The sequence below is a fragment of the Macrosteles quadrilineatus genome, unplaced genomic scaffold (assembly GCF_028750875.1).
Source record: "Macrosteles quadrilineatus isolate MER2022 unplaced genomic scaffold, UCM_ALF_1.0 Scaffold_2__2_contigs__length_208266976, whole genome shotgun sequence".
NCBI classification, from domain to species: domain Eukaryota; kingdom Metazoa; phylum Arthropoda; class Insecta; order Hemiptera; family Cicadellidae; genus Macrosteles; species Macrosteles quadrilineatus.
Genome location: NW_026542595.1, coordinates 186,464,934 through 186,491,399, shown reverse-complemented (window position 1 = coordinate 186,491,399; position 26,466 = coordinate 186,464,934). Strand labels below are relative to the sequence as shown.

At 34.5% G+C, this 26,466-nt stretch overlaps 1 protein-coding gene across 1 annotated transcript in view; it reads left to right on the top strand.

The window, feature by feature from the left end:
* The first annotated feature begins 1,450 nt into the window (after positions 1–1,450).
* The window catches only part of LOC128986374 (netrin receptor UNC5C-like), a 79,570-nt gene continuing 54,554 nt past the window's right edge, over positions 1,451–26,466 (top strand). Inside the window, exon 1 of the mRNA XM_054406724.1 lies at positions 1,451–1,574. The gene's annotated coding sequence lies outside the window, so the exon portion shown is untranslated. The remainder of the gene's footprint in view (positions 1,575–26,466) is intronic.

Here is a 26,466-nt window from a genome sequence, read left to right as displayed (position 1 = left end):
GTAAAACCACTCTGTTGGAGTGGTGGAAAGAATCGTTGTAACTTATTTATCAGGGAGTTATAAAATCAAAGAACAGTTTTTTTTTTCTTCTGGAAATAGGTCACCGGGAGTAATACCCGTAGAATGAAGGTTTTTTTTATTTAAAGTTGATCACCATATTTTGACTAATTATGGTAAAAAAGTACCTTGTAAGACAATCCTTGACCTGTTTTTTAGTGTCAAAAATAACTTGCTACATGTTTCGGTAGTCAATATTTTGAGGTTGTCAATAGATTATTTCAGGTAGTAGCTTTAAATTTTTCTTCAAACAAGCGTTTCTTTGTTTGTGGTTTTTTTATTAAGTATGTTTTCAATTGGATTAGTCTTGGCTAGTCAAGTCAGTTGCAAGGTAGATCTTATCCATTGTCTCTTGAAAGGCTGCGTTTCCTTATTAATGGTGTCAGTTTATGAGCAATTTTCTAGGATTTTTACAAGGTTTTGTAACTTTTTACTGCGTTAACTTAACAAACTCAGTCCAAATCAGAACGAGGTAAGAACAACAAAATTAGGTAAAAAAAATCAAATTTGAGAACCACATGTATTTAAGAAACAAGTGCTATTTGTTTCTTTAAAATAATAGTGATTCATTGATTGTATTTACACATTTTGTCTATTGGACAGTTCGTTACACAAGGGCTACTGTATGTTTTTGGGCAGTATTTAAATCATATTTGCTTCACATTAATGCGTTGTAATGATGGTCAAAATTAATACACATTACATTATTGTATTATGTGTTTTTTTTCTGTACACTGTTCGTCGCAGTGCCATCTAAATGAGATTTATAACTTATTTGTTCTTTTTTGTTAAAACTTGAATTTTTGTATGCACTATATTTACCTTTGAGCACGTGTCCATATGCAATGCATGCATGTGTCTACTGGAATATAACATAAATAACATAACATTGATTCTTGATTCTTACAAACCTAAAGTATGAGGAATAGCAACGCCTCTTGTGCAAGCTGCTAACTTATTTTGCCATTAGTATCCGATATAGGTATGTTTTTAATCTACATGCATTTGAATTTAACACCCCTCACATTTTCCAAAAACTATACTACGAAGTTATTCGATTTTCGGCCTAAAACTGTGACTTAAGACGTCGTTCTAGAGACACTTTCCGAACACCTAACAAAATAAAAAACGTTACGTAAAAATAAAAATAAACCAGCCTCTCTACTACTCTAAGACTATCCAAACAAGAGCTGCAATCTATGATCCTAGATAGTCCTGTAACGGTCCTGAGGCTAGACCACTGTCTTGGTCTAGGTAGACCACAACACAACAGCCAGGTATGCCGAATGAATTCATTAGGGAGTGAGCGAGAGGGGAGATGGAGAGAGAGGGAGAGAGTGTGGTGCGCGCGCACGAAGGATATTCCTGTCCTGGTAGTGTGCCTCAGCGAGCGCGCGTCTCAAGTTAGTTTAGTTGCGCGCAAGTCGTCGTGCGAGTCGCGAGTGTAGTGTTGTCGTTTGAATTGTTTCATTGAGGATGTACGAACTTTAATCTATTTTCGGACCACATTTTTTAAGGTAAGCTAAGTTTCTCTATTATTTTGAATTATTTGCGTGATGTTCAAACAATTTTAGTGTGTACATTTTTTTCTAACTTTTTTAAAAATGTACGAGTCTATTTTTTGCTAGGTTTTGAAATTTTTTTTGAAGTCTTAAAATAGATCAAAATAAGTCAATAAAATTTCCTCTACGGTTTAATAAGTAACAGCAAAAACTTTCATGGATAAAAATAAAATAAAATAGTGTCATTGCACCGTATTTACATTGTGCATTTAAAGTCTTGCGTTGTCATGTCGGTATACATACATTCTTAACAACCTGGTTTAACCGTGGCACCCAAAAACAAAGGGAATAGATTATTGCTATGCTATTTTTTATATCGAGTCAATCTGTAGATTTAAACTTTTAAACTAGCGAAAAGTAGGCGTAATTTAAACTTATTGTATTTAAAGCGTCAAGCTGAAACTCTTTTGAAATCAATAAGTTTATAAACACTAGTTTCGGGTATCAAATCAGTAAAATTGGTAAGGTACAACAGTCAGAAAGCAATAAAAAACTTGTGTATCGTCCACAAACATTGACTGACTTGAGAAGTTATTGGTTGTTCCTGTGAAAGTGTTCTTCAAAACCCCTTACCGCTATATGTGGGTACAAAACTTGTAAAAGTTAGTAGAACAGTAGACGTTAGCAAAATTACTTTTGCAAAATGTCCGGTAAATAAAACGTTTTCCTATTATTTCGTTTAATTGCTACTGATATCTACTTATTTTATTATGTTAAAAAGATGCCCTTCAGAATTTATTAAACTGAGTGAGTGTTTTTAGTCTATTTTCGGACACTAGAAGATGCAATAGAACAATCCTGTATTGAAATTGTATATATTACATAAAAATCATCAATGTACAAATAAATCAGTAAGTTCATTTGAGAACGTAAGGACAATCAAAGACTCATTAAAACAACAAACACGCTGGCCAATAAATTAGGGTTGAAATCCGTAAAATATTTAAAACAACATTGTTACCGTGGCAAATTAATTACGATTGGAACCGCGTTATGAATATGTATTTATGTAAATGTCCGTTAATAGACGGCGAAAACAAGCAACTGTCTACCCGCGCTGGATTTAGTGGACCTTAATTGAAAATAACTAGAGAACCATCCACCCACGGCGTGCAATATAAAACAGATAAAAGATGTAATAACAAATTTCTTCAAAGGGGAACTTTTTGTCGCCCGCATGGCGAGCCACCTCTAGCGGAAGTCAACATTAATCTTGGGTTTTATTGTGGGTTTTGTAAAAACGGGGTATTGTCATTATCATATGTTTACAACCCCCTGTGGGCCGCAAACAGGGGCTCATGGGCTCACAGACATCACACCAATTAATCAAAGGTCTTCCCCGGATAGGATCTTGCTTTCAATTTCAGTTGAAGCTGCCGTGTGATTAATTGTGTAACGGATTTCAAAGTTTTTATTCAAAAATGTTCGGTACGATTTCGACTACTTATTTCACTGTTGCATAGCATTATGGATTACTTCACTTGGCTCTACTTAAGTGTTTGACTAGCAAGTACTTCGAATTCCTATTCTTTTAAGTGGATGTAATGTATTTTTCAATTTTATTAGGTTGTTTAGTATGGATAAAACTTCATCTTAGTAAATAAAGTATCCAACAACATGATTTTAGTGAAACACAATTTAATTTTGCAGAAACGTACGGACTGAACTTTATTTTAAAAGCTAGAATGGTAGTGGACAAAAATTATAGACTGTTTTATAAGTGTACCTACAGCATATTTGTTAATATTTAGCGTAATATTATTCTATGTCAAATGTCGTATAGTTTTTCCTAGACAACAGTAGTGTTCGTATGGCCAAAATGTTAATTACATATTACTACATTTGCTTATGTAGGCTTACTTAACGGTTTTAAGATTGTTAATGTTAAATGGTAAAATATTCAAAAAAAACATTATCAAATGTGCAGACAAAAATCCATATAATCGTCAGAATAAACTAATAAATATTACGTGATAGCTCTACAAAGGATAGGCAATTCGTTAGTCTCATGAGCAGAATTAAATGTCCCGTCATTGAATGAAAGTAACGAACCCGTAATCATAACCTGTGCAATTCAAAAAATATGTAAAGTATTTTACTTCTTATTTAAGTTTTAATCAAAAGTAAATAGTAATCTATGAATCTTGTCGAATATTTTAGTCGAATCAACTTTGGAGTAGGGTACTTGTTAAAGAAGCAAAATAACAATAGGAAATTCCGTAGGTGCAATATCAGGAACACACCTGATTTATCGTAAATTTACCCTTTACCCATATAGCCATAGAAGTAATTAGCCCCCTCCTAAATACTGTGCACTGGATCAATTAGCCTCCTCGCCTCCTTGTGTAAACTGTGAGCCAAATCAATTTGCCTCCTTGTATACTGTGAGCCATATCAATTAGCCTCCTCGTATACTGTGAGCCATATCAATTAGCCTCCTCGTATACTGTGAGCCATATCAATTAGCCTCCTCGTATACTGTGCACCAAATAATTTAGCCTCCTCGTATACTGTGCACCAAATCAATAAGCCTCCTCGTATACTGTGAGCCAAATCAATTAGCTTCCTCGTATACTGTGCACCAAATCAATTAGCCTCTTCGTGTATACTGTGCACCAAGTCAATTAGCCTCCTCGTGTATACTGTGCACAAAATCAATTAGCCTCCTCGTGTATACTGTGCACCAAATCAATTAGCCTCCTCGTGTATACTGTGCACCAAATCAATTATCATCCTCGTGTATACTGTACACCAAATCAATTATCCTCCTTGTGTATACTGTGCACCAAATCAATTAGCCTCCTCGTATACCGTCCACAAAATCAATTAGCCTCCCCGTATACCGTAAACCAAATCAATTAGCCTCCTCGTGTATGCTGTGCGCCAAATCAATTAGCCTCCTCGTGTATGCTGTGCGCCAAATCAATTAGCCTCTTCGTGTATACTGTGCACCAAGTCAATTAGCCTCCTCGTGTATACTGTGCACAAAATCAATTAGCCTCCTCGTGTATACTGTGCACAAAATCAATTAGCCTCCTCGTGTATACTGTGCACCAAATCAATTAGCCTCCTCGTGTATACTGTGCACCAAATCAATTAGCCTCTTCGTGTATACTGTGCACCAAGTCAATTAGCCTCCTCGTATACCGTCCACAAAATCAATTAGCCTCCCCGTATACCGTAAACCAAATCAATTAGCCTCCTCGTGTATGCTGTGCGCCAAATCAATTAGCCTCCTCGTGTATGCTGTGCGCCAAATCAATTAGCCTCTTCGTGTATACTGTGCACCAAGTCAATTAGCCTCCTCGTGTATACTGTGCACAAAATCAATTAGCCTCCTCGTGTATACTGTGCACCAAATCAATTAGCCTCCTCGTGTATACTGTGCACCAAATCAATTAGCCTCCTCGTGTATACTGTGCACCAAGTCAATTAGCCTCCTCGTGTATACTGTGCACAAAATCAATTAGCCTCCTCGTGTATGCTGTGCGCCAAATCAATTAGCCTCTTCGTGTATACTGTGCACCAAGTCAATTAGCCTCCTCGTGAATACTGTGCACAAAATCAATTAGCCTCCTCGTGTATACTGTGCACCAAATCAATTAGCCTCCTCGTGTATACTGTGCACCAAATCAATTAGCCTCCTCGTGTATACTGTGCACCAAATCAATTAGCCTCCTCGTATACTGTAGAGCGAAACAATTAGCCTCCTCATATATCGGACGCCAAATCAATTAACCTCCTCGTATATACTGTGCACCAAATCAATTAGCCTCCTCGTATACTGTGCACCAAATCAATTAGCCTCCTTGTATATACTGTGGATCAAATCAATTAGCCTCCTCGTATACTGTGCACCTAATCAATTAGCCTCCTCGTGTATACTGTGCACCAAATCAATTAGCCTCCTCGTATATACTGTGCACCAAATCAATTAGCCTCCTCGTGTATACTGTGCACCAAATCAATTAGCCTCCTCGTATACTGTGCACCAAATCAGTTAGCCTCCTCGCATACTGTGCACCAATTCAATTAGCCTCCTCGTATACTGCGCACCAAATCAATTATCCTCCTCGTATACTGTACACCAAATCAATTAGCATCCTCATCTATACTATGCACCAAATCAATTAGCCTCCTCGTATACTGTGAGCCAAATCAATTAGCCTCCTCGTATACTGTGCACCAAATCAATTAGCCTCCCCGGACCTCACCTGAGCCGCGTTGTCGTCGCACAGTTTATAGCCTGGACGTCCCGTAGAGATGTTATCCATGTCGAGAGATGTTCTGTCGAAAGCTCCATCGTCGGTGTTTTATGCGGCTTCTCCCTCAAAACTGGTTCCCAGAGGTTATCACCTGATTTACGGACCTTTTATGTTCCCCTAAAGTCATCCCAGGAGCTTTATGTTGATAGAGCAATACCAACTCGATTTGCATTTCGAGTTTTGAAAAACAAAAATAAATTCTGGCTGTTTTAAGTAGCGGTTAAAGCTCCTTGATGTTTGGCCTTTTTGAGAGACATTATTGGTTATAGTTGTTTTATTTGATTTTATGGAGAAATTGAAGCTTCTTTTCGCCACAGATATGATACGTTTTAGAGATAAATTTAATACATTGTTTATTACAACCTGTTAAGTTTAAATGTAATTTACACAAATTATGAAAATATTTCTTAGGTGGAAAAACTTACGTTCTTCTTTAACAAAATAACAAACGAATTAGTTTTGTATTAAATATTCGTTCACTGTATTCATCATTGACAAAGATCATTATGTAAAATCCATTCATAAAGAGTTTCGTCAAAGATCAATAATAAGATTTTTTTCAATATCAATCGCTTAATTATCTATATTGTAGTGTGCGTACTATTTATTTCTTGCTACATGAGCAATTTCATATCATACATATCATACACAATATACATTCTGACGAAACGAAATATTGTTCTAATAAAGAAAAAAAGGAAACGCTTTGAATTATAATACAAAAATTATGCTTAAGATTTCGCAACACGTCGTGTACTTATAGTACCTAAAGACAACTATACTACGTTGAAAGAAATGTTGTTAGGTAAGAGAACAATGTCCCTCATGCAGTTGTTTTTTTACAAATAAATACACTGGAAATACTAAGTCCTTAAGCGTGAGCAAATTAAACAATTATAAATTATAACTGTTATAGACAAGACAGTGATTTTATTTTTGGATCAAAATGTCAATTCATCAACATCCTATCTCGCCACTTACATCCAATAATCTCAGCCATATCTGATCTACTTCTCACTACTGAACCCGTTTTGTCGTAAGAGACAGTAGCATGTGAGGTTTAATCTGACATGATCTAGTCAAGATAACCTGTAATCCTTGTTTCACAAATTATTACTGTAATTATAACCCGTTTATCACTTGACCGTTCAAACCCTAATTACTACGTGAGAAAACTTGTCACTGATAACGGTAATTTCTATGCACTTCTCTACTTTATATCTGCGCTAATTAAAACATTATCGTATCAAATAATTAAATTTAATTACAAAAATTAGTATGCAAACTACGATAGGGAGCTCATTATCGAGTAGCGTCCCATCCTGATTCATTAAGATAGCTTGGTTAAGTGATTACTTTAGAGCCATGCAATTTCCCATGGAAATGAGGCTGTATGAACTATGTAGCCTAAATTAGTTGTGTAGTCGTTATGGGTAAGTCTGGGATGATTTTACAATGCTGTTAGGGTGTAATAGTTGCAACATAAAATTTTAGGTTTAGAAAGTTGATGTGATTATACGTGTAGTTTTAATTGGCAATTATTTTTTAGTAATTATACACGATATTAATTTTCATAACTGAATTCTTTCTGATTCGTTTTCCTATTACACTTTATATGACAAAAGTTAAAACCTTAAAAGCTTAAAACAATTTAAATCATAGATGAACAAATCCATGTTCAAACTGTTCTTCTCTACGAATGATATGGACATATTCATTTTAAACTCAATTTGACACTCAATGTTTAGAATGTTCACGTCTTAATATATTGATTGATTGATTGATTTCTTGAATGTACAATAGCTACAGTAATATCATCTAAAATAGATGTAATGATAACACCACGTAATGGAAGGAATTTCAATTTTTCCTTGGATTTTTGTTTTAGCCTACAATTCAACCCCGAACCACTTCTTTAACAGCTCACCCTGTCACTCCTACTTTATCAACGCTTAGGATTATTAATGTTGTATACCTATCATCGCAGGTTTTCCACAACTGTACAGTTAAATCTCTTGATTTAAACAAGCGCATATGAACAACCTTGCCAAAATGTTACGTATAAATGTATCTAGTATGTCTGTTTACGAGTATAACACACTGTACTCATTTTAAACTCTCATTTCTTTACTTTTGGAAATCATTATCATAAATGAGAGCGTATATCAAGTAAAGGCCCCGTTCCCGCCAATAACACATCCACGCGGCACGTTCCCGCGTAATATCGCGATGACGTCACCTTGGTCGCCAATTACCCGCCATTATGGAGACACTTGACGGTTGACTGAGCCAATTAACTTTCGCGCCTTTACGAAATTTCAGGACCCGTGAGATAGCTACGATAATCGCTGATCAGGTGTGTTGAGAAAGTAACCAAGGTGACACATATTTTGTTCATTTTGATGGCGTAAAGATATTACATTTTTTGTTAGAAGTTAACTATGGAAACATGTAAACATTTATTGTAATATCTAAAGTGGAATAGTTTTACTTACCGTGTTTCCTATACACAAACAATAATGATAACTGGTTCTATACTGAAAGGCCATTTCACATTGATTTTTTTTATTCCTTGAAAAACGTTTTACAACTCTCATTTTAAAATACGTTTACTCAAGTTTGGGTACAATGTATCTAAAAGCTGTATATTTATTTTTCCAATATTAGGTTGTTTGCAGTCATAGTCAGACTATACGTATATTAAACGCTAGTGTACATTTGAACCCTTCTTTCAATAACAATACACTAAATTAAATAAGTAATTTGCAATACAACTACAAAGATTTAATAATTTTTATTAGGACCGGTTTCATAGAGATACTAATAGGCCTACGTATATCGTATGTACTTTTATAATGGTAAACAATAAAAGAGGGTGGTTCCAGTAGGGGTAAAAGTGGATTGACCAGTTATTCGAATGATACAACGAGAGCGCCGTAGCTGCAGCCATTCACAACTACCCTGTAATAGGATATACAGCCTCCACCCCATCCCTAATACAACCCCTACGAGCTACATATCCGTCCTGAAAGCATGTGTAGGATAAAATTATCTCCAGGTGTAGTACGTGGTTTATTAGGTGCCATAATATTTTATTGGTTAGGTTATCAGTGACCGAAGAGGACCACTTTCATTGAGGGGTCTATTTACAGTTGGATCTACAAATGTAGACTGAAATTTTGTAAGGTTGATTCCGAACCGATGGGTCACACTTTGTTTCTTGTTGGCTATCCAGAACTTGCGTTTTCAAGTTCTTTTTTCCCAAAGCTGCAAGGGTAGTAATTTTAAGATAGTGCTTTCCAAGTAGACTGAATGTATTTAATGACTCCATTCCAATACACTTTACCTGTACTGAGAAATATTATACAAGTTCCAAAATAAATCTATGGAAAACTATAGGCTAGCATCGTTCCATTTTTACATTTCCTACAAACTAAGTTCCGATTCTTAAAATAATAAATTTTAATTTCTAAGCCTTGACAATTTCTTCAACATATCATAAACACAAAACAATTACACCTCAACGTTCAGCAACTTTAAACAATGTAGCAAAAAGAATCTAATTGCTGTTCACAGTAAATAATATTTGTCTTTGTCCCATAAAGTCATAACGGTAGGCCAAACCCTTTTTTGCCAAGACTCGTAAATATTCCGAAGCCAGTAAATAACAGTTATGCCCTTGTTTTGGCCGCTCGGTTGGCCACTGTAGCGAGCACACCTTGTTTTTACCCTCTTTTACATTCCGCCACCAACTGTTTAATCCTTTGTTTTCCAGTTGTAATTCTTTGTTGTGACTATTTAATATTGCATTCTGCTTAAACTTTGTATTTGAATGATAATCGGGTTAAATTTGGCTTTACACTCAATTTTAGCAATCGACTTTCTACTGTGATCGATTACAAAAAAATATTGCTAATAGTCATATGTTTAGAACCGTTAGAAGGAAATATTTAAATGTAATTAATTATATTATAGAAGCCAAATAAAGCTGGAATTCAGTGGAACAAAGCTAACAAGGAATAATAAATGGAGGTCTTGGGGCTTCGTCCAATTATCCCGAATTTAATTATTTTCCAATTATAATTCTAGAAATCTGCGCGAACAATGCGAGCCCTTAAAAAGTATTTAATTGGAATTAATTTAACGTAGTTCAACACATATTATTCCTGGAATATTTTAGTCTAATGTGCCAAATAATGCGAAATCGTATCGTAAGTAAATGAAAATTTAATTATAGTTTAAAGGCAAACTAATATCTATTTATTGACAAATTATGTAAAAAGCTCAATATAAAATACGGTTTACTCTACAACTACCAATTTAACATCGTTAGAAAGGTTAAAAACCCCTAAACTGATTTAAGCATTAGTGTTTTAAATACTCACAGGAATTTTGTACAAAAACTGGATGTGATGGCGCGAGTGACCCAGTGGGTATTGGTATGTAAATATCACTAAATCACTGACCATCGATCGATGCTTGGAAAATACAGTAATACTGTTATAGAAGAATATAATAAAATTTCAGTGCTACGATAAATTTCAAAAACATGGTTTCTTCCAGTAAAAGAGGTTTCTCTTATGTTCACTATTTATAATTATACGGAGTTGTGTGGATATGAATTAATTAAAGTAATTTAATGATATCATACATTGCCAGACATTTACCAATGTTTCAATTCAAACTCTTTATTCAAAAACATTTAAAACTAATAAATCATAAAATATTATAATACGTCATCCGATATACAACAAATGCTCAAATATTGATGTATCAGTAATCAATTATATAATTATAAGTAAACTACAAACTATTACCGAGAATATAAACCTACTGAACATCCTCTGAATAATTCTTTTTCATAGCTATGAGTTTATTTGGATTACACTCGTTGACTTAAATAAATTGACCCAATTGGAAAGGCAGTTTGAAGTGTCCGGGGCGTATTTAGAAGGTTTAAAGTAATGGCTTCACCGTTCCGGCAGTAAAGAGTCGAAATATTGGACAAACTGGGAGTTTAATAAAACCCAATAGCCTCTGGAACAATTCATCCTTTATGGGATTTAACCATTTCAATATAAAAGTGTCGTGTATTCTTGAAAAATCTAAATTGAGTAAGGTATGTTTTCGTCAATTTTTATCAATACACAATTAATAGTCGAATTTACCCACCGTTGTATACAACTTATAGACCATAGCATTTAACGAATATACTAATATTTGTAAAGTACTTCATCAGTCAATATTGTTTGATTACATTATTTTGTTGGGGCATTTTAATGCCTGAGCACGTTTCTGTACAGTAAGAAGTAACTATTGGAACTTTGAAAACCAGGTCTTGTTGCCACTCAAAAACTGACCCTAATCTAAAGATTGGGTATAATAATGGGGCCCTAATACCACTACAAAATTTGTTAATCGTTTGGATAGCTGCATGGTTCCTTAAAATAGGAACTGCTAGTTCGATTCCAAGTGCTAGCTGGACCCTGATGACATTTCTTCCATCAATAAATTATTGTATCCAAAAAAAGGTTGGCGTTAGATATTAACTTAGCACGATTGGACCTTGAACAAATCCAAAGTAAAAATATAGTAAACACCCAACATAACCCAATTTTTGTATCATCTTCTCAACAGATATTTCTTTACTCCACTGTATAAAGTTCTGCCCAAACAATATTGCAATTCCAGTTGCCTATGCTATGATGTCACGAACCCTACACGCCTATCAATGTCATACACATTGCTAAGCCTCCAACAACGAATCTGTGACCCACAACAATGCAATTCCACGCCATCGAAGCGCACAACTGTTTCTGAACAATGGAGTATTCGACGACCAGCGGTGCAAACTAACCCTTCCATGGAGGGTTTGGGGACAATCACAACAGTTATATTCGGTGTTCCATACGTGCAATGTAAAATTAAATTCACTGGAATATACAGCAGATGAAATTAAAAAGTCAACAGATTGACAGTAAGTAATTTATTATATATTGTATAAAAATGCATTTAATCGAATTAGAAATAACAAGTTATTATATTGCATTATTTGGCGCTATCTTCGTGCCACAAAGTAAGCATTATTCGTGTTTAGTGGTCACATAGCCTTAAACGGAGTCACCTGTAATACGATACCGAGACAAGTGGCCCAGCGAGATTTGCATAATAAAACCGTTTGGCTCATTGGCCCTAATGTGGCTCAGTAAGCTTTGGGTAAACTAAGTTTTGTTGTTGTTGCTATTATGGTCCCGTCTATAGGCATATATTACCCATCTATAGGCCCTACTCTTGTTTATTCTGATCATAAAAACATAGAACAAACACGAGTAATGGTAAAAGTTCGTAACAAAGTAAATTTTAAACGTTACAGTTTGAAAAGTAAAATTGTTGGGAATGAAATTTACCTAAGATTTTATTCAATAGATATGGTTTCAGTTATCATACTCTGAGCATGATATCCAGTATTGTTCAGTTCCAATAACCTTTTTTGTTTCATGAACATAGTTGTTTAGGTAAAAACAGTCTTGTGAGGACATTAAGTTTAACATTTCCAAAACTGAGTTAATCATGGAAATAATTTAATTTGACTAATTACTTAGTTGGTGGGCCATGCAAATGATTGAATTTCCCTAAATTTGGTGTTGGTGTATAGCGTTTTACAACCACTTACAAATAAAACGGATATTTATCGATGCCAAAGTTTACCTGACAACAAATAAATTACTCGTTGCGTGTACAGTAATTTCCACCACTTTATAGATTCTATTGAAAATTACAGCCAGATAATTTATGATAAGCACCATTATATTGTACAAGACGTAAATATCCGTCACTTATTCACAAAGAGAAACTTTCATCAGCATTTCCTCCGCATGTTTATTTACTTGAGTAATAATGAGTAATTTTTGCAAAGACTTGAGTGATTTGTCTTGATTTGCAGCGACTAATGGTGGAGTGAACGCGTCGGCGTGACGGACGTGGGTGACGGCCTACAGGCTGTGGCGAAACCTCTGAGATTGAGTAGATGAATCAGCGCAGAATATATTACAACTAATTACACCTGATATTGACTTGGCTTGCAAAAACTTTCTTTTAATTATTTTTTATGTCTTGCCTTCACACCCCTGTGATAGGTTCTAGCCCGGAAACCTTTTCACATGTGGCTACAGGATATGTGTAGACTGTGGAGGGTAGCAGCGCCATCGCACAGCTAAAACTATTTGAGGTTGGAGGAATTTGAACTTGACACCCCAGGTACTTGAGTGCAGTGCTCTTTTGTTATACCAGCCAACTTCCCACCTCAGGTGGTTAAAAAATCAGTTTCAGTTAAAAATTCACAAAAATACACTGAACTAAACAGTTTTGTAGATGAAAATGTAATCAATATTGTAAATATACGTAAAATATTTACTGTTACGGTCAGTACTCCTATTACCCATTGTTACCTTGTTACCTTAAAACGTAAAGAGAAAGAGCTAACAATAAACCTATAAACCACAATACCTAGTAATCCCTAGCACTGGCGGTCCTCTGACACAAACGGCTTTATTATGTAGATGACTCAAACCTTTCCCACTGTATGGTCCAGAGCCTCCAAATCATGACCATTTATCCATATTTATATCGTCATATTTACATGAATTGGAAAATAGAAGGTAAATTTACTACAAAATGTTACTTTGATATCTTGATATACGTATGTGTCTTTGAATTAAGCGATATGGCTCAACTCGTAAAATATTCTACTAGTTTGATGTCTACTACTTATCAACTTCTTAAAACATTGTTCTATTATATTGATTTTGGGGCTGTATGAATATAGCATAGGTCTATGTAGAAACATACTGGGACCTAAAACTACATGTCCATGACACCTGGATAAAATTTCCTAAACAGTAATGCATTGAGGAAAATCAAACAATCAAATAACTCATACTTAAAAGCTAGCACAGCTTAAATACTCTTAATCTATTTAAATTCAACCTCACATAGTTTGCAAAGAAAATTGAAAGGATGTCATCCCCTCACTTTATTCTCCGTGTATTTCCCAGAGTTGACCACCCCTCGTGTATAGCGTGTCGCGGCAAGTTCATTTAGTCGGCGCCCGGCTCAACAGTCTCCTGTCTTGTTATTGCTCGTGTTATTTTCTCTCTGAAAATTTATGTGCTTTTATAGCCGTGTAAAGTGAATAGACAAGCGAATTTTTATTCTTTTTAATATGTTTACTTTTTGATGAGTAAATGTTAAATTCGGTTGTATATTATGATTTATTGGGATTTACTAATAAATATGGTCCTTTAGATTTCATTTCGATTGATTTTGTTCGTATATAGCTTCACTAAATGTACAACCCCAAGGTAGATACTGGAAATTTACAGTTTACCTAGTTAAATAGAGAAATTAATTAGTTATGTGTATGTGTCCCAACGGGAAGAATTGATTATTTTACGATGAAAAAAATATATAAACAATTTATAACGTATACCCGAAAAATGCACTGTTTTGTGGTTTTCAAAGTATGAATCGTTTGTATTTTCCTATTGAAGATTCAATTCATTGGCTTTTTCCAGTTTGAAGAACATATGAAATAAACATAAATTTCATAAGAAATAGTTTTATAGTGATGGATTTCATAATCCCATACAGTAAGTCCCTCTCTATGCTCTGTATGATGAAACCTGTCTCCTGAACGGAAGTCTACCGGAGGACTGGCCAATGGTTTATGATATAAGGCCCATACCTGCCCCGGGTAGACGAAGGATTCACCTAAGGGACAGGTTCCATCATACGGACTATACAATATTATAAACTTTCAATTGCCAATTATCACCCCGAAGTTCGTTAAAATACTATTGAAAACCTTTCTGTTCATGTAATTTATCCATCAATAAGTAGAGAATTTACAAGCAATTTTCTTTTTTTATCTTATAGGCTAACATTCAAAAGCCAGAATTAAGACACTAAGACATTTTAAGATTATATTTCAGATGTTTTATTTGTGTTTGAATTATGTAAATAAATTGGACAAACCGTTGTGCAAATTATTCTCAGGTTGGTTAAATAATTAAAGCCGACTAATTGGACAAAGTTCTGAGACTTTCTTTATCGTATTATTCTTATTAAGCCTTGTTATCCGTGTTTCCTCGAAACAATTCTTAGGAAAAATCTATTTGAATAACAAACTCATTTTTTTCTAGAAATTAAACTTATATATTTAGTTATCATTGTCTTTTGTTGTACGTTTTATTTGACATGTTTCATCAAATCTTACCCAATCAGTGTTAAACACGAGACATTTCCTAAGATTAATTACTTATGTTTATTGGTCATGGCAATAAAAAAACAGTACACTTACTTGCATAGAAACTGAAATTCAACTTTAAACTAGTACTATTCCCCAAACTGAGTTTCTTGTTTTTGTTCGCCAACAAACTATCTTCCGTCGCTTGCAACATATACACGGGTATTGTACACAAAAGACAATGCGCAGAAACTTTGTTGTTATGCGTCATATTTCAAAGCTTCATGAATAATGTAGAATCGACCTTTGCGACGACATTTCGCAAACATCCACGACTCGAGAAAAACACTACGAGTTGTGGAAACAACCTCCAGCCTTGGGATTGTGGGGCTACATGCAGAAAATGTGGGCCAAGCTCAACTAAAAGGTGGATTGTTGATAAAGGAAAAATGTATACTAGTTTACCCCTTTTTGGGTTCGAGTGTCTCCACTGATGAAATAAAAATCGTTATGAGGTGAAAGAAAAGATATCTGTGCTCATAATTGTAACGTTTTAGCAGGTTATTTCAATGCAAATTTTGTAATCATTATTTTTTTCGCTAATGAGGTTTCTACACCAATAACTATATTCCTCTAAGTAATTTACACTTGAAATTTAGTAGCAACCACTAGCCTAAGACATAACATAAGCAAGTAAAATAAAATGAACTACTTGTCGCCCTTGTTTGCTACAACTGAATAAATTGATTTAAATAATAAATTATGGTAAGTTTTGCCAATTGTAGCACGTCTCAAGGCCACCTAAGAAATGTGGTTTGACGACGTTGACGAATTTTTGTCTGTATTAGAATTTATTCAAGTACTATTACATAACATTGTACTGGTTTTAGTTGTGTGTTATTGTGTTTAACTACTCTAGAGTCATTTGTTAAAGTTTCTTTTTTTATGGGAGAAGTCCTAACCCATGGTCTTGTTTAGCGTTGACCTCTTGTTAGAGAGCATCTTTAGTTAATACGCCAACGACAAACAAAATCTGGGTCTGGTAAAGATCTCGCTTGGAATAGAATCAGGAACCTTCATATTTGAAAACGAGCACTGTAACCACTCGACTACATATATAGACAATCATAATATATTGCAACTATCCTTCCACCAAGTATCTTCTGCGAGAGATACAACTACTCGATGCGTGTTCCGAGCCAATTTTCTCGTAACATTTTACACTTTCAACTCAATTAAGGAGTTATTGTCGCAAAGACGACAAGAATATAACAGAGAATAGAGAAGGGCCCACGGGATCAGGGCCAATTAAGCTGAACCAATTATGTTTACTAACGTACCCCAACACAATGGTGTAACGGTACTGTCCAATATACATGTTAGTGCACTGTAGTGAACTAGCTGTCCTAGTTGTGGTCTAAGACCACTAATTAGGGCTAGGCTAAAATTGAACGTTTCCTCGAAGATATTTTAAACTAAACATGTTTGGTTACCTTTTAATTTGTGTGTTTCAACTTTGGATTTAATTTTGTAACGAGTAATGTGGTCTCGGGGGTAGTCTGACCTTTTTTATACTACTGTAACTAGTTGAACTGTTTGATTAGTCAAAAATTACACAATTGTACTTGTAACAATTAAAAAGTCAACACTCTGCATTATCTTACTGCAAATGTCAACTTGATTACATAAACATTGCAAGTATTTGTAATAAAAAAAGGTTAAATTACCTTGTGTAACTCCAAGTTATTTTCACGGTAGTTTTTACTACTATAGTTTCAAACCTTGTAGTAGCCTCATTTCCAAATTCAAGCAGATTAGTTTGAAATCATCTTTCACACTAACTATGTGAATCCGCATAAATCCCCTAAGCATTTAAAAAACTTAATGTTACTTTATACTCTAACAAAAACCTCAAAATCTTTTTTGAGATTATTTTGTCCTATTTTTAGGTGGTTTTAAGTACTATCTGCCCCGTTATTTATGGTTACAAGTAGGTAGGTACCACAACACAAAGTGTGATGCATTACACTGTTAGGTGACGTCATATACAGTATGTTACAATGAAATGGAGGCTGTATTATCGTAAATCTCTACTATCATGTAACATGAGCTGGACTCACCCCCTCCCCACCCTCCCACCCTCCCCCCTTACCTTGATAACAACCATTTGGATCTCTGGTTTCTTAATTACCCAAACGAGTAAACACTATTCAAACTTATAGCAATGTATTTATATACCATACATTTACCTTGGATAGGCAAATGGTTAATAAATAACTATTTCACAAATTGTATTGAGTCGCTTATATATAATTTTCGTCCTAGTTATCTAGGAACGAGCCTGGTATGTTGAAGCTACAGCAATATTACCACATGTTCTCCTCTAATTAATTAGTTGTATGGATTTATAGACCCGCTTGATCCCTGAAAATCATGATTTACCAACCCCAAGTTACACTCTGGTGTACTCACTTACCAATCGTTTTTTTAACTAGCTGTATAACGCAATTAAATATTAAATCAGCATTATTTACTCCGGGGACAAACACATAAAATTAATCATCGTGGATAAATTATTAACCTACTACAAGCCGTAAACCGAGTAGGGTAATAAATATAAACTACGAGATACATAAACTACGTACTTGCTACATCGTATTTCGTCAAAGACAATAAAGTTTTGTAAACGATAATTGGCCAAATACCAGTCGCGGCGACATTATAACAGTAGTCATGAGAGTTGAGTCATAAACACACAGACCCTTGTCCGTTTTTCTGAGATCCATAATTTCACGGTTATTTATTGCCGTTTTATTAACTCTTCATGTCCCGGTATTGTTTATAGTTATTGGACATGAACTGCTTGACGTATCTCTGCCTGTTAACTTTTGCCGTTTCCAGTTTATTGCTACTTTTATTGTTTCCTTTGCACATTTTGTGCCAAGTATTCAAATGGTGGTTGTAAAAGAAGTAGTGTTATTCAGAATACTTATTTTTAATAAGTTTCCTTACCTTAACCTTACCTAGTTGGCCACTCAAACCCAACTAATAAGCTTATCCAACCAAATAAAAAAACGTATAGAATATTTGTATATAAATTTAGAGTTTTACGAGTATATACTGGGTTCAATTTTTTTCGAGTGTGCTTATGAACTGTGTAAATAGTTTTGCAATAAGCAACTCAGAAAGATATTCTTGTCAATAGGTTGTTGTGAAAGAACAATTTATCTTAAGGAGTTAGTCCTCTACCTACATTAATGTACACCAGCACTGTAATAGAAAGTCTTTCTCTCCTTTACTCGATAATTCCAACACAAATAAAGTCTTACTGCGCACACCAGCATAGCGTCACATTTCATTTCCGGGTAAATCACAAATATTTAAATTGAACATAACACACTTATGTCTGTACAATGGCAATTACAACCCTCTCATACAAACCCCATCCAACAATACAAGCTTCTAAACAATTCATTGTTTGTTTAGTAGATTGACATGCCTAACCAAATTAACACAGTACGGGTGAAACGCGACATTCGAAATAACACAGGACACCCGCTCTGTATAAAGTGTGCCAGCAACACTGAACAAACAAGGGAATGAAACATTGTGTTGTTGTCAGAACAAATATCACTCCGCGAGAGATAAGAAGCTCATTGTTTCTGGAAGTAAAATAGTCCCAAAAAGTAACTTAGATCATGTTGAGCTGGAAATACGTTATGACAAGCTAATTACGTACCGAAACAATTATATGTGGTTTTTAACTCAGCAGACATAATTCTCTAGAATAGAAAGAAACTTTTCAAAATATTATAATGGTGTAAGCACTTTTTCGTAGTGTAAGATTACTTAAAAACCATTAGCTTACTGTCAAACATAAGCGGAACTTATTGTGCATAAAAGTTTACATTTTCTACCTCGAACTATGATAAATGAGCAGAAACCTCTTGATTCCTGATTGTCAACATTATATCATTTTACAGTGTGTGTTTCATTTACTCACACAACACATGAAGACACAATATTTACGTAAGGTCCAAGCTGTGATTTCATTCTAATGAGTTTATTATTTTGTGCCTAACCAGTTACTCTCTATAAACCGTGTAGTGTTGAACTTACAAACATAAAAAAGGCTCGTCAATATGACTGCTTTTAGTAACCATGCCACCAACAACAGTGTGACCATTTAAATCAAAAGTGCCAGGTATTAGCCTTGATCTATTAGAGTAACTAACGATCTAAATCAGTCAGAGGTAAGGTGTAGGTAGGCCCGGACAGACGTGTGGTAAGGTCTGATTTATAACTCTCTGTAGCGGATTTAACATCCCGACCGCGCAAAAACCCGACACTGGCGTAAAGGTAATTGTCAGTTTAAAAGTAATTGAAACGGGAAATATATTTTTGTTTTAGTCATTTCTTGTGGTACATATTGAATCGAATTCCTTATAAGATAATGACTAGCTCTTTACTTTTGTACAGTATTTTAAAATTAAACCTTTGTAATTTTAATATTATTTCAATATTTTTGTCCGGCAAAATGAATAAAACGTCTGGTATTCTTGAAGAATTTTGCAGCTCTACTAAGTCATGGAACAATTTAAGAGATTTCAAAACTGATCCACTATACACATATGAACAGACTAAGAAACCTGTCTTAAATTTTTAGTTGAATCAAGATGAATTTTTTTCTAGCATTGATTTTTTCTACCTTAACCTACATACCAAGTTTTATAAAGATCGGATGAAGAAAAGTATAAAAATGTTTATGTAAAAAATACAAAATGGCAGATATTTGGTTAACAAAGCGATTTTGGAATAAAATTTATACTTGATTTTCTCATTAATTTTGACCCATATAACCTATCCCCGGAGTTTGGCTGTTTACGTACGGGACACCTTGTATACTGTTTCGAGTCCAACGTTGAACTTATGGGTGATCCTTTCAGTTTGATCTGCAAGGCGCTAAAAGCGCTGGAGGTGTAAGATCCAGTGTTTTAAAGATTTTGAAAATTAGGTTCGTAAAATCTCTTGTATTGATTTAACGAGCTTTGGTGATGCGACAAAATAAAAAGGTTGTAACTTTTTACCCACCATCTTCGCTATTCACGCGTAACCTACCTTTTAGAATGTGCTATGTTTCGTTTTGGTGTATTGTAATACTGTTTAAATTATAAGTGTTACATTTCACTAGCAATTCAAAATTCTAACATTGTTCATTCCATGATTACCTCAACACATGCACATTATTCGCAGGTAGATGCTCTGTTAATGTATCCCACTACCTAGCTCTCAGGGTATGTACAATGTACATTACCAGTGTGGCAGATTATACCATAATAGCTCAGTAATCCCCCGGCCAGCCCAAAGTCCGTGAATGGGTTTATTATGTAGATGGCGGCCATTGGCCACCACTGTAAGCCGGACCCTGGCCGTGTTTATTCACCCCATTTACGATTCCCTTTTTTTGTTGAGATTTGACCAAAACCAAGAATCAGACGCATAGCTTGGACACTAGATGGAATATTTCTGTGTATAAAGTGATTATTAACTCAATTGTTTTTTAATTGAAATTGAGGTATAACGGAAATTGGATAAAGGAATGGATTTGTATGATGGAATCTGTATCACAATCCTTCTTTAACCTGGAACTAGCCCGGGCCTTAAACTAATGTCCAGACCCCAGGTAGCCGAGTCAGGAGACAGGTTCTGCCACACAGTCTGTAGAAGCGGATGTTAAAGAAATTGCTACATACGTATATCTAACAATTTTAGAAATATTATCAATCATCAATATATCAATCGAACCAATATTCTATCAATATCAATAGAAATAAGAATATTATCATCAACAAAAAATCTTAAAAGGTACACTTTCGACATGAAGTGGATGCATGAGCTAGGCAAGATGAGTATCACAGAATATTCGTACTCACTATACATTTTCTTACTACATAAACACATGATAATACTACTCGAAATAAAAATAATCTTAGAAAATATTAAAAGAGTGTTTATTTGTTATACCCCCTCACCACACATAGCTCTATATTTACTTCTTCCATCTTGCTTTGAATGTAATAATGTTGGCGAGTTTGTGGGGTTGCCCCAATTTAAATACATAACGCGATTAATTAATGAATCTTTTAAATATGCTATGCAATCAGTCAGCATGAAAAAAAAAATTACTTTTGAAAGTAACTTAAATTGTTTAATCTAAATAAAAAAATATTAAACTGTATGACCCACAATAGACGAATGAGACATACAAATATGTCACTTATATTATTAAGTTATGGTTATGAACATCGCGATGTTGTTACGTGTGGATTTTATCCAACGACAATGACACTTTGGCGGCGCAGACCCCGACAATGCTCTTGTTATTGGTATTGTTATTGCGCGTCTGAAGTTCGACAATGCGCCGTAGTTATGCGTTATTTATGACTGGCCAGTTCTCAATGAGGGCGTATCTGTTATTGTTTCTGGATAATTGATCCTTTTGTCGGGCTTTCGCACGTTATGTCAGCTTAACTTCACAGTTACAACCGGTTTTGAAATATTACGTTGTTTAGGTGAGCTACACCACTGCAGTTTTACAAAGCTTGTTTAAAGTAACTGATTTTCTTTCAAATTATAAATCATGTAACTTATTTCTTAAATAATGAAAATTTGTAATAGATTTTCCTTAGTGTGTTAAAACACAGAAACCCTTGACAATGTTTGGTTAAGTTACCCTACTATTTATCTCGTGCATTCTACATTAATGTTAAATATGCGGGTGACTGGTTAGCTGCGTTATATTATTAAACACCCAATCTTCACAAACCAATAGGCTATGCTTATAGGCTGATAATACTTGCTCTCTTCCCTTTTAACAGACAAGTATATTAAGGAAAACAAGAGTGCAAATAATAATTATTTTTCTTTTTGTATCATATACAGGTTATATTTTAACAAGTCAGATATGTGTATCCGATGTTGGGTATGTATTTATTGTACAGGCGTTAAGTTTGTAAATAGTTAAATACACATGTTAATGCTTGGTAGCGATTCGTGTAACATATTTCAATCACATTAGAGTTATGTTGCTTGTATGTTCGTTTGGATAGTTAGCTACTCAAGTACTGAAAGTGAAGATTTGAAGTTTAGTTGAAAGGGGTATTACACAAGTTTTGAATAGTGCCAAAAAAGGAATACATTCAATAAACACTGACTCCATTACCAAGTCAATTCAGGGAATATCTATAATTAAATAATTTTACTTTTTACATTATTTCTGTGTAAATGACGTTATTATAAGGAATGACCTTTTCCATGAACCAGAAACTGCCATGTTTACACCAAAGTACTAAAGCTATAGACTGTAGACACATGAAATGTCGCAGCAATGTCGGTTACTTAGACAATGTTGTCAGCAACGTAACAGTTATTGGTACGTGCCTAAATGACCCGACCGCAGTTTCGTTCCGGGTAACATGGCGCGGTTATGTCAAACTCATATTGTATGGGTAAAAACCGTGTAGATGGCAAACACGGAGAATTAAAATAATTATAACGGAAAGGAAAGTCGCCTACCCTACTTTCCATGGGATTAACATGTCAATAACTCATAAATTGACAAGGTGATTTTGATGAATATTAATATGAAATCTGCTTACATGGTCGTTAATTAAAGTGGTATGAGTGAATGCATATTGACATATAACTTGACAGTTTGTTTCTAGTGAAACTGTTGCAAGTAAGTTTTTTCGATAAAAATGCGTAACTAGTTTAAGTTTTTTTTTAGTTTTTCGGAATATTTTGTACGGTAACATAGAGATTCCGAAAATTGTAAATTGTCAAAACAGTAAAAATATCAGTGTTCGTAAAACAACAAAACACCTTTTTTGGGGTTCAACCGTAAACTCGATGGTCGTCGAAACACTATGTTATTGGTATTTGGTAGTAATGGTTTGTAAGCAAACTATTGTCATAATGTTTTTTTTCCAAAAAACGACAAACAACGTTTTACTAGCTTCTATACAATATTAGAAAACGCTTTCAACGTGATACATGTAAATATTCAGCTATTCAGCCGAATAATCATTAAAACTATATAATAATAATTAAGAATCTACCAGCTATGACTGGTTCACACACACATTATGGAGTTTTGGCATTGTTGTATAATTAAAATACCATTTACTGCATGTTTTACCTTGTGGTGGTGTTAGCCCGATTTTAGCAGCTTCGTTCTGTTACCTGAGGGTTTAAATTGTTAATGCAACGTAAAAGCCCCAGAGCATTTACGCTTTTCCAATTTGGTCGGTGGAACATTGTTCCCTCTGTCACTAATAAAATTGAACCTTTGTGTGAATTAAACGAAATACCGGTGACGAACGTATACGTTATTAATAAAGCAATTATTAACTTTAAAGTTGTTTTAAGTTGTTTAAGGTTTAAAGTGACATTGTAATCGTGATTTTACTACTTATATACCCAGAATGTGATTCATCAATATCAGTTATAACTCATTTATATTTCAAAACACATCTAGCATCGATTAATAGTTGATGTTTAATTATATTCTGTTTTAGTCACAAAATTTAAAAATCTGTTGGAAAATGTATGTATGTATGTTTGCAATACAACAAAAAAGTCACTCTACTTCAATCTACATAAAATCGTGTCTCCTTAAAGTTATAGAAACAACAGTCCCAAGCGATACAAATAACAAACTTATCTCAACCACATTACCACAACACCAGTATCAAGCCACGGATCCTCCAATTAAAGATCAGCGCAAGCCAAACATTCTGATGCTTGTTTTTCTGTGAGTTTGTGTTTCAAATTGAATTCCTCCCTTTTTCTCATCTGTTGCTGTGAATTCAGACTTTACAATCACTCGACTGTTTTTAGAGTTGAGAATGTTTGTATTGGATTAGACATTGACAGATGTTTTGCAGGAAAATATTAAGATTTGTAATCAAACGTACAACATGCTTACTTTGACACTACTTGTTGACGTAGCAATCACATGCTGAAATAATTTATTAATCCAACTGAAAATTAAAGCGTTGCATGTTGTTGCTTTCAATTGGAATATTTTTACACAAATAAGTTTTTTTTTGGAAAGAATGTATCGAAAAATTACTCACGCATTCATGGTTTAATGGTTTAAAACCTGTAGATTGACTGTTTCCTAAAAACCAGATTTTGTCTAAACAAAAGTTTAATGGAATAAATATTTGTTTCATAATTCCTTAGGTCATCAAATAAAATACAAACTAGGCCTTAACGCTTTGATAAATTCTTAATACATACCTTTATTTTGTGGTTAAAGGTTTTTGGTTGTGCAATATAAGTGTCCCTAATATTAACTAAATCATCTCCTCTAATTCATATCATACACAGTTCAACAACTCGCAGCAGTTCAACAGAACTAGTAACTGTTCCCAGTTTGAGAAGTGTGTATTGCCGGCTGTAAAAGTAATTGGTTCTCGTTCTATTTATTACACAAGCGACCCCCTATAGTTAGATGGCGGTGTTGTTATAGAATTTGTCCCATTGCACGCTATATATTTTACTCAAGCAATTAACCCATTCCAATCAGCATGGAACTAGTTTAAGAAATACATAAATCAATGACACGTAAAAGTGATTGTGTACTTGGAGAATTACGAATGCGTTCGAGGATAATCGAGTTAATTTATTAATTATGACTAATTAGCTTGTTTTAAATTTTTGTGCTATCAACAGTTTTTTTTTTTTCCTCCCGCAACAATAAAACCTCGGTTTTACTCGTCCGTTGAGGCGAGTGCAGCTTCTTCCCAATTTTCGGGTTGAAATATTTAAACGCGCCGTTCGTTGAGTCTGTAGCTTGAAAAATAATAAGATTAGTCTTCGAGACCATCATAATGTAATTAAAACTATCAGAGAGTATTCCATATAATGGAAGCCCATTCAAATAGTTTATGAAGTATGTATTTTTAATTCACATGAGAATATTAAAAAATTTTCATAGATAATACATTTTCTGCGGAGTAAAAATACATTTCTGCGGAGTAAAAATACATTTCTGCGGAGTTCGCCACACCAATAATGACACAATTTGTAAGGGACAGAATGTTCTGTTGATAGCTTAGACTGTGTGTTTTTATGTGACAGAACCGAAGTCTATAGTAATCTGCAAATCTCTCGACTTCCATTTTAAGCAGCTCCGTATTTTCATATTGTAAGTGCCTCGCTAAAAGCATCAAGAGGCACTCCTCGCTTATCTGCGGCAGACTGTTTGTTTAGACAACAGAGCCTTGTTCTGCTCTTGTTTGCTTTAGACTGTTTGAGTCACAATTTCTGGTCTGTTGCAAGTAATTGTTGCTGCAAAGAAACGTTAAGTTAATTAATCAGGATAAGTGATGGTTTAGTGGTGTATTTAAAATAGCTAGCTTCATATTTCTCCGAGACCAGTCTAAGTATTTATTACAGTACTTGGTCAATCGATCCCATTGACTCCATTTATTTACTGATTAGAAATATTTGGTGGTAAGGAAAGTTTACTATAGCTCAGTTCATATAACTTTACAACACGCAAAAACTAAAATTATTATTTTTGTAACCTTGCATGTGTATAACATTGTCTTAAACGTCACATATGGCTGTTTACGATTATTTATACGACATAATTCTTTTTTAAATATTTGTTTTATCTTTTATTTTTTGTACAAAAATAAAATAAAATCCCTTGCTCGTATTCACTAGTGATTTCTCAACTATCGTTCGTTAAGGAGACTTAGGTTAAGCAAGACAATTTTTGAGCAAATAGATATTTTTCAATAGATTCACACATAATGAAATAACACTTTTTTCAGATACAGGTTTGATTGTCAATTTGGACTTGTTGCACCGTTTAGAAGTCTTTTTAACTTTCTGACTACCTTTAACTTTATGATGAATAATAAATGGTATCTTTTAAGTAGTCTTCCAGTATTTAAGGAAACTACTTACATAAATACTTAGCTATGGTGTATGTAGGATGTAATGCTTATGTACCGATAATATTGTATTTCATATATCCTATAACTGCTACTTTATTCACGAATGCTGATTTTAAGAAAAGCTTTAAACACACGCTTCGTAGTGAGCAACAGCAGCATGTGGCGGCTAGAGCCAGGAACAAAGATGAAGTGGAAGATGGAATGTGGAGGGTGTGCGTAGGCAAACTAGTCGTCAACGTATTTCAAAGGAACTCGGCCCGGACTCTGATCTATTGCAGGCTATTGTTGAAAATAACGACCTCTGTTACATGGCACTGTAGTCTAATTGTCAGCACTTTGTCTTGTGAGAGGCAAAACTGTTATAT